This window comes from Sphaerodactylus townsendi, linkage group LG01 (genome assembly GCF_021028975.2).
Source record: "Sphaerodactylus townsendi isolate TG3544 linkage group LG01, MPM_Stown_v2.3, whole genome shotgun sequence".
Classification (NCBI taxonomy): domain Eukaryota; kingdom Metazoa; phylum Chordata; class Lepidosauria; order Squamata; family Sphaerodactylidae; genus Sphaerodactylus; species Sphaerodactylus townsendi.
In genome coordinates, this window is record NC_059425.1 from 156,372,056 (window position 1) to 156,387,135 (window position 15,080).

Consider the following 15,080-nt stretch of genomic DNA (forward strand, 5'->3'; position numbering starts at 1 on the left):
TGTTGTCCCAGTCCCTCCTTGTTGGTGGCCCTGCCACTATCTCCAGTTAAAAGGATAAGATAGTTGGTGATGTGACCTCTGTCTGAGACCCTGGAGGGTTGCTGCCAATCGGAACTGACAGTGCTGACCTTGAGTGAGTATAAAGCAGCTTCGTACATTCAACTGTGACTACAGAGAAATTCCAGTTAGGCTGTGTGGTCAGAAAGATCCAATGTGAATCATATATACTCATTAAAAAATATCCGTTTTGTTAATCTGACCAGTTTTTCCTTCTGTGTTAAAGAATCTGATTCAAGTTTTTAAGACAATTCACCATCCCGTGCCAAATATAAGAGTGTTGGGTTTTTTTTGCACACCTCTAATTACCAGAAAATGTGTGTGGCAAGAGTCAGGCCAGGGCCTTTGCCTGTGAATCTCCCACAGGTTTCTCAACTGTCTTGCCTTGAGGTGCTTTCATCACTATTATGGCTGGAATTCCATGTTACTCTGACAGAAGAAAATGTTTTCCCCAAGCTCCACGAGGTGAAAAGATTCTGAACTTTGCTGTCCAAAGAGACTTCGAAACTGTCATTCATGCCTTCATAACCGCAGGCTATACTGTTATCAAATCTGTAGCACTTTTCAATGTGCAGTGCTTTATAATACCTATTTCTCTTTTTTATTTTTAGAGTGTATACATCATTTTTCTATTCAAATGGAAGCTCAAGGCAGTTCACAAATGCAATGAATATATTATAACATTCTATGGCCTAGTTCTAAAAAGCAGGTGATCAGATATTAAGCTGGTTCTGGACTGTACCACTTCAGGTATAAGCAGAAACTCTTAATAGATTGTACACAATATATGTCTCTGCTTCCTGGCCCTCATCATAATTCTTCAGCATAAAGACAGAATTTTTTTTTCTTTATAAAATCATTTATGTTTTCCGTTCTGATAACAGGGATATATTAAAGATGTCTTATAGTTGCTGCACCATAGGAATGAATTGCTCTTTCCTTGACACTTGCTATAGCCCAAAGTTGATCATATTTGGGATGCATCATAAAACCAGTTTGCTTTGAATTATCCTTTGGTGACTTTATTGGGAATGGGGAAAGTCAAATATATATTGTTGTTCTGCTTGTATTGAAAGACAGACAGACAGAAAGAAAACTCTGAAGGAATTAAAACCAAATAGAATGGTGGCTTGTAAAACTATGATGATTGTGGATGTCTAACAAAGGCTTATCTTGTAGGTTTCAGAATAATGGAGCTTTTTTTTTTAGTATTGCTAAAATGCTACACTATGCATTCAAGATAAGATCATGAGAGTGGGGTTTGGAGAAGGGACAATTTATTATTGTAACTTTATTCTTCTACACAGTGCCTTAGGTATTTTGTAGTTCTTTTGAGGGAGAAGGAGTGCATCAGGGAAAAGATGCATTAAAATGCAATTATATTTCTATCACCATGACTCCCAAAGGCTTTCCTGACACCAGAAGTTGATGATTACCTACTATGCATGGGATATTGCTTTCACCATCATCCAAGCTGCTGGAGAAAAAGAGGGGCTAACCAAAACAAAACTTTTCTATGGCTCATTCCGCACATGCAGAATAATGCACTTTCAAACTGCTTTCAGTGCTCTTTGAAGCTGTGCGGAATGGCAAAATCCACATGCAGTTGTGGATTGTGGTTTGAAAGTGGTTTGAAAACACATTATTTTGCATGTGCGGAAGGGGCCTATGTTTTGAACTTGAGCTCCAAAGAAGTATGCGCATGGGTTCCATGTGTGTAGTGAAGCACTTTATTTATTTACATATTTATTTCATTTGGTTTATAAGATGCCCTTCCCTATATAGGTTTAGAGTGTTGTACAACACCAGCATAAAATACAATAAAATCTAATAAAAATCAGACATTTCCAATGATTCTAGTACCATAAAATCTTTTTACAGGATGCAGGACTGGATTAGGGAAGAACAGAAGTACCAAAGGAATGAGCTTCACATCCTCAGTGTCAGAAGAAGACTGGGTGCTAAAGTAGCTATTAGAGAAAAATCCAAAGAAAATCTGTGATCTCTAAATCTTTCCTGCTTGTGATGTGTTATCACTCCACTGGGGAAGGGCACAGAGTTCCCAGGGCTTCCCTCCCATTCCCTCCCTGTTGGAAGAAGTGGACTGAGCAGTGTTGCTTAATACTAGCACAGACTTTGGAGTCTCAAGGGACAGCAGCAGAAAGGATAGGAATAGATAAGCTGCTCTCTGACCCTTTTCTTTGCCCAATCCTACTGCTGTCTCTTTGGCCCCTTCCGCACACGCAAAATAATGTGTTTTCAAACCACTTTCACAACTGTTTGCAAGTGGATTTTGCCATTCCGCACAGCTTCAAAGAGCACTGAAAGCAGTTTGAAAGTGCATTATTTGGCATGTGCGGAATGATCCTTTGATACCCAGAGTGCTGCTCTCAGGAGTTCACTACTCTTCTCTGATCACTTCCCTGTCTCTTTCTCCCTTCCTCTGTCCATCGTGAGGGTTGGGCATGCTTTCTATAATCTCTCTTCATTCTAGCTTATATAGACAGCGGTCTGAACTCTGCCTTGACTTGCTAGTATGGAATTCTTGTACAATAAAGAACTTATATTTGTTTTCTAAGAAACAAACCTGTGAGCTTTTTTCTCAAGCAGTCAGATGGAAAAACACTGCTGTACAGAGACTTGGTTCTGCTTTCATGTTTCCCACCCATTCCCTTGCTCATGCCCATCCTCATGTCTCCTGCCTGCTTCTTCCTTTGTTTGCTCAAGAGTCCTCCCTCCACCCATGCTCACAGATGCCTTCAGCCTTTTCCCCCAGTGAAACTGAGGCAGCGTGGGAAGCAGGGAGCACGAGTAGTGGAAGGCTTCCAAGTAAGTGTGCAGCAGTGGCTCCTACCAGAAACCCTGAACCTCAGCAACTATTCCACCTATGGCAGCATTCATTCTGAAAAATGGAATAAAATTGTTTTGATGAATAAAAATAAGCATGATCCCAAAATCGGCATGGTCAGCTTGGAGCCTTTCTAGATCATCTTCCCAAGGAACCAAATTATAACAGATAGAAGATAGCAGATCGTTTAGTCTGGAGAAGCGTAGGTTAAGGGGTGACATGATAACCATGTTTAAATATTTGAAGGGATGTCATGTTGAAGAGGGAGCAAGCTTGTTTTCTGCTGCCTCAGAGACTAGGACATGGAGTAAAGGATTCAAGGTGAAGGAAAAGAGATTCCACCTAAACATTAGGAAGAACTTCCTAACCGTCAGGGCTGTTCGGCAGTGGAATACACTTCCTCAGAGAGTGGTGGAGTCTCCTTCTTCGGAGGTTTTTAAACAAAGGCTGGATCAGCATATGTCGGGAGTGCTTTGATTGTGTGTTCCTGCATTGCAGGGGATTGGACTTGATGGCCCTTGTGGTCTCTTCCAACTCTATGATTCTATGATTATTTATTAAATTTAGTATATCGCCCCATCCCCGAAGGGCTCTGGGCGGTTTGCAACAAACTAATGATTAATAGCATATTGGATTCTTCCCACATTAGAGGTCCATTTGGTTGTTCACCAAACCAAAAGCCATTGAGCCATCAGAGACTAATCAGGTGTATGTAGCATCAATAAAAGAAACACATGTTATGCAATGCAACAAATGAGTTCCAAGATCAAATGCAAAATGACTTCACTTTAATTCTCCATTTTATTGGAGACTTCCATCCAATTACCCTTAGAGTGCTTTTAAATTATTGTATCTCTATAGGGTTTTATGGAAGATATTTTTCACATTTCAACTCACAAATTGTGAGTGTGGAAGGGACACCAACAATGGATGCTTTCTAAATGAGACATGATATTTATAGTCATTTATGTTCCAAACACATAAATATTACATCTAGACAGAAGTGAGAGGTTTCTTGTGGTAGGAACTAGTACAACAAACGAGGGAACAACAGTAGTGGAGAATGTTTTGAAAGACTAGTTAGCCTTTCTAGAGAGAAGACGGGAAGGGACAAATGCAAAAAACCCGCTTATTCTTGTTTTTTTTTCAATGCAGAGGAGAAAAGGCAAAGGGTCAGTGTTTCTTAACTTGTATAAAATGTGATGGAATAATAAAACTAAGAGTAGTTTTAAAAAAGCCTGGCATCTATTATTCCGTATAGCCACTGGAAATAAAAAGAAGCCATTTGTATATGCCAAAAATATTTAAGTTATAGAACACACATGATCTGAAAGTTATTTTTTTATTGCATTTTGATTTTTAAAAAACCCCAATGCTGGAAGGAAACTTTTCAGAGCAGAGGATTTTCTTGCTGATATCGAAGGAGAGTTCTAGCCACACAGGTGCATTATTCAGACATAGGCCCTTTCCCCATTTATTGTTTGCTGTGCGCTACTCTGCCCAAATAGCGCAGGGTCCAGCGGCGCTCCCCACGAGTCCGGGCGGCGACAATGCAGCCGCCCCGACTCTGCCGCTCTCCCACCCCCTCAGCGCGAGTCATTTCTGGCGCTGATAAAACGGCACCTTTCATGACCCCAAGCAGAGGGGAACACGACCCCGCGCCAGAAATGACTCGCGCTGCGGGTAGCGCGCCGCAAACGGTAAGTGGGGAAAGGCCCATTGTAAAGTGTATATGAAACATAAGGAGATCACTATATTCTAGCATGGAGGTATAACTGATTCTGATGAATGTAACTGAGTTGCAAAAAGTATAGGACCTTTGTCAGAACAAAAGAATGGAAAGCCAAAATTGTATACAAAATGAAGAGTTGGTTTTTATACCCCACTTTTTTCAGCCTTCAAACGGTCTCAAAGCAGCTTACAATCACCTTCCCTTCCTTTCTTCGTAAAGTCACTTTGTGAGGGCTGAGAGAGTTCTGAGAGAACTGTGAGGGCTGAGAGAGTTCTGAGAGAACTGTGACTAGCCCAAGGTCACCCAGCAGGCTTCTTGCAGAGGAGTGGGGAAACAAATCCAGTTCTCCAGATTTGAGTCCACCACTCATGTGGAGGAGTGTGGAATCAAGCTCCAGATTAGAGTCCACTGCTCTTAACCACTACACTATGCTGGCTGCTGCAAAGCCAACATGATGTGATGGAGTACAGTTAGAGTGATGATGAGTACATCATCTAGATTAGAGTGATGGAGTACAGTTTCAAAGACCCAGGTTTAAATCCCTACTTGTGCCAGGAAGCTCACTGGGAGATTGGGTCAGTCCCTCTTTCTCAATCTAACTTGCCTCACATGGGTTCCAGACAAGTTCCATGTACAGAAGCACAACTTCCATGATTCCCCTCCCTCAAATTCTCCCAAAATGCTGTTTGGGGGGGACAGGGAACCCTAAACAACAACATGAGGGAGATTAGGGTTGCTGCTGAAGAGCAGAATTTCCTCTCCCCTCCTTTCAAGAGATCCCGTTAATCTTGCTGAGTCTGTAGGCACTTTTTGGATTTTGAGAAAGTGTAGTGCGTGATAGCACAAAATGGCTGTCGTGGTGTACAATTATGCTGAGAGGTTCCAAGCCAATTGTCCTTCTGTGATGGGGACAGCTTCTTCCAAATGGGTGTCTCTGCAGTCACAAAGCTGATGCCTCATGAGCACCCCGTTGGGGATCACTGAATGTTTTGCACATACTGAATAAAAGGTGAAATTGGACTTCAGATCTCAGGATTGTGCCTAGAGGATCACTACAATTATTTATACAGCACTTCAAAAATTCTACTCTCTTAACAGAATGAAAGTACTTTCCTCACAACCTAAAACAGATAGCAATTATGTTGCGGGAAAGCAACACAAAAGGAAAGGAGGCTGAAACAATTATGCCACTATTATTGCTACGTTTTGTGAATAATGCTTCATTAAAGCAAAAGAGCAAAGAAACAAAGAAGGTTATAAACTACTCACGAACCTTGTAAAATTTATTGTTTCATTTCCAGGGAATACATATACGATAAATATTATTGGTTTCTTGATAATTTGCTAGCCAGATTAACACTCATTTAGCAAAGAGACAAAATTAAGAAAATGAATAGTTCATTCTAGATTCTATCTACCCTTACACACAGAAGAAAACAATCGAGCCCTTTAAAATTTTACGAATCAATGAAACCATTTGTTCTCCCCCAACTAAATTTAATACAAAGTATACTGATGCTATTCTGAGTTTTTCATTGATAGACAAGAGAAATATAGCCAGAATTAGAAGGCACCATCAACTTGAGAGGGGAAAAAACCCAGGTTCCCCCTTAGTGATTTTTACTTCATTTTTTATTTTTAAAATGCTCCAGGTACAGATTAAGTTTATCGTCTCACTGTTTATTAGTTTGCCAGCTGCTGGCAAATGGACCTTGCAGTAAAGAAATCAGTGAATGCATTGAATGGTTTTGCGGAAACATTTTCAAAAACTATGATCCTTTGTCCAATGTAATGCTACATAAATATTTCTCAGTTATGTGACAAGATGTTGGGTATTTTATGGTATTATCTAAAGGAGCATTGTCACTTCCACATTCAGAAGTTTCGTGGTCCCTTTTTAACAGAATGAAGACTAACCCTTTTCATATGTCTGGATGGATGGAAAGCAGGATTACAGGAGATCCTGATCCAACTGTCATGCATTTTTAGATTCTGAGAATGTAATCAGGGAGCCTTCAGGGTTCCAGAGAATACATCCCATACACCTTGTGCAAGCAAGTTATGAACGGCATACGTATTAGAGATGTTATCCTAGGAAAGAAGCATTTCCTGCTTGGACAGATGAATCTTGCCTGGGCTTTTTTCATCAGACTGGTTTGATTCATTTTGATTACCATATATACTTACATGTAAGTCTACTTTTCCAGCACATTTTTGTGCTGAAAAAAGCCCCCCTTGACTTATACACAAGTGAACAGGTAGCGAGCGGATGGGGGGGAACAGGTGGCGAGGGTGGGAGCTGAGGGTGTTTTTCTGCACCTGCTCCCTGCTATGTGGACACAAAGGCAGCTCCCAGGTAAGCCTTGGGCTGTTGCTTCGCTGCACCACAGGTGGCCAGTAGCTTCATTCACAGTGGATATTCAGTGAATAGGTGTGAATATTAAATATGAATGCTAGGGAGCCATACGCATTGGGAAATCTGCACCATTGGAGCCCATGGTGGCAGGAATCCCCCCCCCCACACACACACACACAGGGTACCCTGGGGTGCAGCCACTGCCAGCACCTTTCTCGGCCCCCACCCAGTGTTTTTGGAAAGAAGGTGGGACTTCTGTCCAGCTGAGCTTAAAGATCTGCAAAAAAGACTTGCTTTGGGGCAGCGGCTGCCATCACCACGCAAGCATCTTCACTGTGTAATGATAAGCTATCCGTGTTGAAGGAGAACCTGTAGGGACTTTTTAAAAGAGGGATCTTGTTGAGCATCTTCCCTATGAAACTCCCTATGTCTGTGAGAGTTACATATTCCACTTCAGAACTTTTAAAGTTATTGTTTATACCATACCGTTTTTCTTTGAAATAAATATTAAAAAGCATTTTAATTGGTATCTATTTTTTATTTTTGAAATTTACCAGTAGCTGCTGCATTTCCCGCCCTAGACTTATACACGAGTCAATAAGTTTTCCCAGTTTTTTTGTGATAAAATTAGGTGCCTCAACTTATATGCGGGTCGACTTATACACGAGTATATAGGGTATTAATTTATCACTACTAGTTAGCCTTTCTTTCACCCTTTTACTTTGGGGGGTTAGTAAGAGTGGTGATATTAGGTGACTGGGAAGGGATGCTTTGGAAGAGGTGTCATTTTCATCTTTGTTTTGGGTTCTGTGCAGATTAGTTTCCAGTTTGTTTTGATCTTTTGCCATTCTTTTCCTGTGCTGTTGAGGAGTTGAGTCTCCCCCCAAAATGTTCAGTCCTATATCCTATCTGCAAACGATTACTAGAAGAGATATATAGAAGTACTGGAGGAATTATGCTTGTGAAGGTTTTCTGTATACCTTTTCAAGTGTGCACAGAGCTCCAATTTGAGGGTACGAATCTTAAAAATTGAAACTTTTTTTTAACATGGAGCATACTTAGGGTACCTAAACGAGAGGTTATGTCTGTTGATTTACCAATTTACTAAATGGAAACAGAAGAATCTGCTCATTGAGGAACCTCATTGAGTTACTGTGGGTACCGAGCTCTCACCTTTTAAAACTTGCCAAGACAAACTTTAGTAGCTACATCTGGGTAAGCAAATTGTCACCAATGAAAACTCCCAGATGAGTTTAGGAGGACAATGAACAGTTAACGACAATTAATTGTGCTTTCTGATAATTAGAATATTGTTATACTTTTCTCAGGAGGGGGAGGAAAAGAACATACAGAAGGTTCAGAAAGATCACAATCAAAAACAGACCAAAACTAGTTTGTGTGATACTCAAAAAAAATGTAGCGAATGCTATTATTAATTAATATAGGTTCTGTTAAAAGTATTCTATTACATCTAAGCAAGCCTATCTGGATGAAATATTATTCACTTGTAATGGAAGAATAATATGTAGTCTTAGATGTAATGCATTGCATTAATTTTGTCTGTTTCTTTTTTTTTGGACTATAAAAATAATTTGAGATTTTGTCACTAATATGCTGCAGCAGCTTAAAGCAGAAAAGGCTCTGGTAACCTTACAATTATATTTTACCTGTCCAGGTGTGGACAGGAGGTGAGTCAACAGCAGAGGTGAGTCAACAGCAGAATGAAATGAATGAGAGCAGGAGTGTGGCCCAAAGACCCTGGCACAGAAAAGACCTGAATGACAGAAGTAAAGAGACCACCAGCTGGAAAGTTTGGATAGCCTACACTCTGCTAATTGAAAAGGGCTGTCATCGGCTTCCTATTGGAAGAAAAGGGAAGTCCCAAAGAAATAAAGACACATGTCAGTAAAATTCCAGAACAGCTGTGAATCAAGATCACCCCACTGAGTTACAGAACTTGAATTGATGGGTGCCAAGATGATTACGGAGGCTGGCAATGGCAAATCACTTTTGTTTGTCTCCTACCTGGAAAATTCTACAGCAAGGGGCTTCAGCCTTTTTGAACCAATGAGAACCTTGGGAGTTCTAACACAGGTAAGGGTGGGAACTAGAAAATGGCCACTATGGGGGTGGGGTTGGGGCAAAGCCAGTGACAAAATGGTCACTGCAGGTGGTATACACACACACAAATACAGAAAAAGCCCAAGGGAAGAGTGATCTTTAAAAACATAGCAGAAAAATGTAGAGAGAGAATAAAACAAACACTGTGGTGGCAGCTTGTCTGAAACAATATTATTTTAATGTGTGCAGCCAATCAGATATCCAATACTAGCCTGCTGGGCAATACCCCCCCCCCCCCCGCCGGCCACAGCTTATTTTGGAAAACAATTGGTGGGTACCAGAAAAGGTGTCAGCGGGCATCACATCACCCATGGATACCATGTTGTGGACCCATGCCCTATGGCAGTGGTGGTGAACCTTTGGCACTCCAGATGTTATGGACTACAATTCCCATCAGCCCCTGCCAGCATGGCCAATTGGCCATGCTGGCAGGGGCTGATGGGAATTGTAGTCCATAACATCTGGAGTGCCAAAGGTTCGCCACCACGGCCCTATGGGGTTGCTATAAGTGAGCTGTGATTTGACAGCACTTTCCACCAGCACCAAGATGACCGTATATGGCAAGACCTGCTGATGAAAAGGCAAAATCAGACTGAAAGAAGAATGGACTATAAGATCCAAGAACATTTGAAATTGAACAGAGACCTATGGAGCAGTGACCCTCCCTGGAATCTCTCTCCTGTCCGATCCTGACTGATGAATGTGAACAAGTTGTTGTATATGTGAGAATGAGTCTGTGAGTATATGTTTGTTGCTAGGGGATATTCTCTACTTCATAAAGATACAGCTGTGTTGATGAAACACGCTGGAGTCCTGCCTCTTCCTGGTACTTGATGCTCAAAATGAATCCCTCAGTAAATTGGCAGAGGCAGGTGGGTTTTGATCACCTCCTGGCCTCTATTAGAATGTATTTCTAACTATATTAGCCCCTATGGTAAAGCAGGACATAAATCTACTAATTTATATTCTTGACAGACTTAAGACAATAAAAAAGGTACCTCTTTTGTTCATTTTCCCCCTGCCAGGTGTCCTGTTCAAATTTGTCAAAAAGGCGGTACATAAACACCTACAAGAAAGGAATGTGAAAGAGTGCATGCACAAAATAGAATTGCAGCTACAATTCCAATTCAATTTAGAACAATTTTTGGATTGAAGGCAACCTTTTTTTTAGTGTTTGTGGATGGAGTTTAGAGTGTCAGAAAATGACTGACACAGCCAAGTGTCTACCCACTGCTAGTAGGTGTGTCAGCTGAGGAAATTGCTGGAGATTTGGGGTCATGCCTGAGGGAGGAGTTTTTTGGGGGGAGGAACTCAGTAGTGATGTCATGTCATAGAGTTTGCCATCCAAAGCTGCCATTTCTTCCAGGAAAACTGATCTCTATAGCCTGGACAGTATTTGTAATTCCAGGAGAATTCCACATCCCACTTGGCGGATGACAGTTGTTTAACCAAGGGTCTTTCCCCACTTACCTTAAGCCCCGCACTACTCTCCTCAAGGAGCGCAGGGTCCCCTGGCACTCCCCACGAAAGGGGCGGCAACAGCGCAGCCGCCCCGACGCTGCCGCTGTCACGCCCCCTCAGCATGTGGCATCCCTGGCGCTGGAGAAAACGGCACCTTTTGATGGGGACGCCCGGGCGCGCGCCAGGGATGCTGCGCGCTGAGAGCAGCGCGCGGCATAGGGGGGATCCTGGTGAGTGGGGAAACACCCCAAGTCAAAGTAGTGAGGATGACTCAGGGCTATTTATCCCTGCTCTCTTTAACCATACGCCCAGGCTTCATACCATCTCTCAATGCTTTTTCACTTCTATAGAAGGTATGTTTAGCACTGACACTCAAACGTCCTTGCAAGCCACCCTGTTTACTCACTGCATGTAGGCCTGACCCCACTTAAAGTTTTTAGGAAGCTGATTTACTATTAGCAAGTGAATTAATGAAAGCAACTATCTAAGTGTCTCAATTTGAATTATATATTGAGATCATAAAATATGTTCCATCCATTGTTTAGAAAAGCTATTTTAAATATATTTGCTGAACACATCTTGACAGAGCACCTCTCCAATTAAAAGCTAATTAAAAATTCAAATTTTTAATCTATAATTAATCAGTTAATCATGGTTATTAATTAAATCAGTGCTTCAATCCTAGCTTTGTTCTTCATGTGTTCATACAATGGCACTCTAACAATGTAGAAAATCAAGCCGATAAAGTTCATTTTCAAGACACAAAGTAAAACACGTGAATTGCACAGTAACTTTTTAAAGGTTATGCAGTCATTTAGCCACAACTTAATTACAGGCTTATAGTAAGTTTATTTAATATACTTATTTCAGACTAATTATTTCTATGTATTATTCATTACAGAAAGAGAGATTTGGAATATTTTTGATGCTTTTTCTTCCATTTCCACTATAACTGCCTTTGGTTGCATAGGTATCTATGCAAGAATTATAAAAAGTCAACCGAACAGCTTATTGCCAGTGCTTGCATACAAATATCGGGCCTGAATATGAAGGGTGGCTCAGCCATGAAACATGTTTCAGTGCTAGGTAACAGCTTGAGAAAATATAAAATATTAACAAAAATAGAGCACATTCCTAAAAACAGAGAGAGCGAGAGCGAGAGCGAGAGCGAGAGCGAGAGAGAGCATCAGCAGAGCAGGCTCCGCCTTCTTGTCATCGATGCCACCCAAAAACATAAGCAGAGTTTGCTGGAGCAGGTATGTCTAGTCCAGCATCTTGTTTCATAGTGCAGCCAACCAGCTGAACTATGGGAAATCCATAAGGTTCATCCTTCCCTGTCACCAACCTCTCTGCGAAATATTGTAGAAGGTTTGGCTATGGGTATTGAATAAAGGATGAGTAACTGGGATCGTGTGTGAAGGGGATCAAGATAATTAGAACATTTACCTGAAACCCATGGAGTTATATAAAGAAGGCAGGTGGAAGGCACAGGACCTCTCTATTTAGAAATCAATCATGGTGGCCCCAACCCAAAGCAAATTAGCTGAGTGCAAGTCCCATTGATAACAAGAGGCCATACATTAGTCACATCTCTCTTAAACATCACCAGCCAGGGGAGGTTCAGTGGTTTGTCGTCCCAAGAACTTTTCCCTCCTGTGCCTCTCTGCTGGGTTCAAGGTGGGCTGCAGAAGCAGGTCCTTTTCACTCAAGCTAGTAAGCTGAGGCATAGGTAGAAGCAGCAGGGTGTGTGTGCGTGTGTATGTGTGATATGCCTCCTCATGTGTTGCCTTTGGTGGTTTGATGTTCTAAGTGTACACTCCCTTGGCATAGGCCCTGCAACTAATTTTATCTTGGCCATTCTTTCTTGAAATTTATTTCCAAGTCACAGAACTTGCACCTAGAAAAACACCATTTCTGTGATTTGTATCCACATTTTCAAATCCTATACATGATATATCCATGTAGAAGGATGTTTCCATATCTGTCTCCTTCACTGGGTCACCATGAGGCAGTTTGGATGAACAGGAATAAAAGGGTGGAAATATTTTAAATTAAATATAAGAATGTAGTCTATAAATTAAAATAAGCATAACTTATGATAGCCAACAGTCCTGGAGAAATATGTCCTGTCATTTAATAGCATCTCAGTGTGTAGGAATAGGCAAGTGAATCTTTTTGTAGAATGAACATGAATAACACCCCATCAAGTCTCTATTAAAAGGACATTTTTTTCCTCTATGAAGTTGGCCAGTCCCAAGAATAATACACATATCACTTTTTTTCTTTGCAGGTCCACATTTATGAACTGTACATTAATTTAAAAAATGCGTTTGGACATTGCACGACTTTTGGGATGTTCTGCTATGAAGAAAAGCAACCTCTAGGCACGGCGGAAGAAATAACCTACAATTAGAGTCCTACAAAAGTAAAAAGACTGCAAATATTTCAATCATATTTCTTCAAACCAACAACATTGGGCAAACTGTTGTGTGGAAAATAAATAACCTCAGTGATGTGCTGCAACCTGATAACACAGATATGTGGAAAATGGCACACTGCAAGTGTCAATCTCATAACAATCTGATATTGTCTTGTATCTTTAAGAAACTTCAATCATTTTTTTCTGGCTGGGGAGCCAGCCCTTTAGCTGATGATGGTCAGTAAGTCTAGGCTATTCCGTTGGAAAGAAATCAATAAGAAGCTACAGATAGCAGCTGCTGTTGGGAGACAGGGTCCTTTGGGACTTCATCACTGCATTCTCCTGTTTCTCATGCTCACACTCTCTGTGCTTAGTCTCTTGTGCAAAGTGTCTGGTGTAGGCGGGCTCTCTCCCCCTCCCTCCCTCTCCTGAGACTGCCACAAAGCTGGTCTCTAGTGCTTATTCTTTCTTCTGTTCTTGTCCCAGTCACACTGTTCAGGAGACTTGCCATATAAACCAGTCTGTATATCTTTGACAGGAATAGCTAACTTCAGCAGCTTTTGCTACCATTTCTCTCGTTAAGCATGGTCTGCCCTCGTTAATTCCCCCACCCTGAAAGGGCCAGACTCCATTTTTGGGGAGGGTAACACTCCATTTTGGACTGCACCCTGATCCTCCTCTCCCGACAGGATCACACACCGTTACAGCCTCACAGGTTGCACCTTAGGTGATGTGGCTGCCTTTCATCACTGGCCGGGTAACACTCCATTTTAATGTTGAAATAGAAGACTGAGGAATGAACCCACCCCTAGTTCTAAACCTTCTCAGAAATATTTTGCACCTCATTCTGTTCTACATTTTATTCATTTAAATATTTGCATCCCACCTTGCACTTCATCAATGCCAGTTTATGGTAGCCCATAAAAACCAGTGCAAAAAACCAAATAAGAACCATCAAGTTAAATAACATAAAGCTCATATGACAGGGAGTGGGGGTTGAAAATGCCAACCAGACAGCTGATTTATGCCGACTGCATAGAGTTTTCAAGGAAAGAGACAATCAGGGGTGGCTCACCATTGCCTGCCTCCATGTAGCGACCTTGGGCTTCCTTGGCAGTCTCCCAACCAAGTACTCACCAGAACTGACCTTGCTTAAAGGTAAAGGTAGTCTCCTGAGCAAGCATCAGGTTATTACTAATCCATGGGTGATGCCACATCAGACATTTACTAGGCAGATTGTGTTGATGGGGTGATTTGGCATTGCCTTCCCCAGTTGTCTACACTTTACAGCCAGTGAACTGGGTCCTCGTTTTACCAACCCAGTAACAATTGAGGGCTGAGGACCAGAGGCGTAGCTGGGCTAAACTGCGCCCAGTGATCATTCTATATTTTCCAGCCCCCCTGCCCCCCCATGGTGCCCCCCTTCCCCCCTTCCCACACTTACCTTAGTTCCTTTCCTTTTTCTATAACTTTTTCAGGCTGCAAAAGGCCTGTTCACAGTAAAAACGGCTTGATGGGAACTATACTTCCCAGGAGACCTTGTGAGCTCCAAGGTCTCCTGGGAACTGTAGTTCCTCAGGCCGTTTTACTGCGAACAGGCCTTTTGCAGCCTGAAAAAGTTCAAGAAAAAGGAAAGGAACTAAGGTAAGTGTGGGAAGGGGGTGGGGGCACCGCGAAGGGGTGGGTGGGAAAAGGAGAGGGGCCTGAAGGTGATTTTCTGCGCCCCCCCGGTGTGCACCCGGTGCACGGCACATAGCCCCGTCCCCTTGTAGCTCCACCACTGCTGAGAACCTTGACACAGCTACCTGAAACCGACTTCTGTAGGATCTGAACTTAGGTCATGAGCAGAACGGACTGCGGTACTGCTGCTTACCACGCTGTGTCATGGGGCTGCTTAGCTTCTGAGAACTGATTAGCTTAGGTTAGCCTGGGCCATCTAAGTCATTTTAAAAAGCTCTTTTAAACACAAGAAATGCTTAGATCCTCTGCAGGCAACATGGATTTCCTCCTGCCCTCTTCAAAGACATCACAGGATTTGGTATCTTTATCTCACTAGGAGTGTTAATGCCTCTGATGGGAAGGGAGT